At 58.2% G+C, this 1,895-nt stretch overlaps 1 pseudogene; it reads right to left on the bottom strand.

Annotated features, from left to right (window-relative positions):
• Positions 1–10: 10 nt before the first annotated feature.
• On the bottom strand, positions 11–1,353 carry LOC113979287 (annotated as a pseudogene).
• Between the last annotated feature and the right edge of the window lie 542 nt (positions 1,354–1,895).

Below are 1,895 nucleotides of genomic sequence, written 5' to 3'. Positions count from 1 at the left end.
GAGGAGATGTGCGCTTTGCTGAAACCTCTTCCCACATTCCAAGCACTTGTAGGGCCGTTCCCCAGTGTGGATGCGCTGGTGGATGAGGAGGTGGGAGCTCTTCGTGAAGCTCTTCCCACATTGCCCGCATGTATAGGGCCGTTCCCCAGTGTGTAGGTACTGGTGGGTGCGGAGGGTGGAGCTGTCCCTGAAGCTCTTCCCACATTCCCCACACATGTAGCGACGTTCCCCAGTGTGGATGGCCTGGTGTTGGATCAGATTGGAGCTTTTGTGGAAGCCCTCGCCACATTCCCCACACGTGTAGGGCCGTTCCCCAGTGTGGATGCGCTGGTGGGTGCGGAGGGTGGAGCTGTACCTGAAGCTCTTCCCACATTCTCCACACGTGTAGGGACGTTCCCCAGTGTGTATGTACTGGTGGGTGCGGAGGGTGGAGCTGTGACTGAAGCTCTTCCCACATTCCCCACACATGTAGGGACGTTCCCCAGTGTGGATGCGCTGGTGTCGGATCAGCTTGGAGTTTCGGTTGAAGCTCTTGCCACATTCCCCACATATGTAGAGCTGTTCTCCACTGCGGATGTGCTGGTGGGTGAGAAGGTTGGAGCTGTTACTGAAGCTTTTTCCACATTCCCTGTATGTGTAGGGCCATTCTCCGGTGTGTATGTGCTGGTGTCGGATCAGGTGGGAGCTTGTCCTGAAGCTCTTCTCACATTCCAAGCACCTAAAGGGTTTTTGCCTGCTGGGAGGCTGCTCAGGGACCACCAGCTCGGAGCTATGGCTCAAGCTCCGGCCGCCACGGCAACACCCCTCCTGCTCTCCCCCCTCCCTATAGCCCTCCTCTCCCACCCCTTTCCCGGGTCGTTTCCCAGTGTGGATTTGCTGGTGTTGGATCAGGTGGGAGCTCTGCCTGAAGCTCTTCCCACATTCGCCACACGAATAGGGCCGTTCCCCAGTGTGGATGCGACGGTGCTGGATCAGGGTGGAGTTGGTCCTGAAGCTCTTCCCACATTCCCCACACCTGTAGGGACGTTCCCCAGTGTGGATGTGCTGGTGTCGGAGCAGGTCGGGGCTCTTCCTGAAGCTCTTCCCACATTCCAAGCACCTGAAGGGTTTCTCTCTGCTGGGAGGCTGCTCAGGGACCACCAGGTCCAAGCTCCCCCTCAAGCTCCAGCTGCTTTCCTGGCACAGGCTGGGTCTTTCCTCCTCAGAGCACCCTGGGCTGGCTTTGGAGCCCCTCCTGTGGGGGGATCTCCAGCCCTTTTCCTCCCCGTTGCCTTCCTGCACCGTGGAGCCCTTCAAAACGGCCTCTCCCAACAGGCTCTGACAGGGGGATTTGTCCTCCGGGCTCTCCGTCCTCAGCTCGGGGCCTGGGGCAGGAAGCAAGAAGGAGAGGGAGGGGATTTGCCTCCGGCCCACAGGGAAGGCCAAGGACATACCCCCAACTCCGGCCCCGGCAGGACGGCGGCGGCAGCGGGGTTGTCCTGCAGCCGGGGGCCATGCTCGGCTGCCAGAGCCAGCACAACACCCGCCCAAAGGGCCACTGACTTCCTCCTCACCTGCCTGGGGGGCCCAAGGCATCTTCCTCTTCCTCGCAGCCTCCTCCATCCGCCCAAGCTTTGGGAAGGACAAATCCTGATGGGGGGAAAAACAAGGGCTGAGCGTGTTGGCTTGAGGGTTCCTCCTGCCCAAGTCAATCTCTAGAACTCACCGGGCATCCTGTGACCATAAAAACCTCCAAAACACCAAGATTCAGCCCAGAAAAACCCAATCCATCGACATTCAGGTAAAAACCCCTCAAAAAAAGCAGAAAGACCCCTGCCCCCTCAAACTGCAAAAAGTTGAGATTCGGAGAAAAAATACTCCAAAATATGAAGATTAGACCAAAAAAACTGTCACAA

The sequence above is a fragment of the Neopelma chrysocephalum genome, unplaced genomic scaffold (assembly GCF_003984885.1).
Source record: "Neopelma chrysocephalum unplaced genomic scaffold, ASM398488v2 Primary Assembly neopelma1_65454, whole genome shotgun sequence".
Classification (NCBI taxonomy): Eukaryota; Metazoa; Chordata; class Aves; order Passeriformes; family Pipridae; genus Neopelma; species Neopelma chrysocephalum.
The sequence above is the reverse complement of the archived record's forward strand: the minus strand, read 5'-3'. Positions and strand labels throughout refer to the sequence as shown.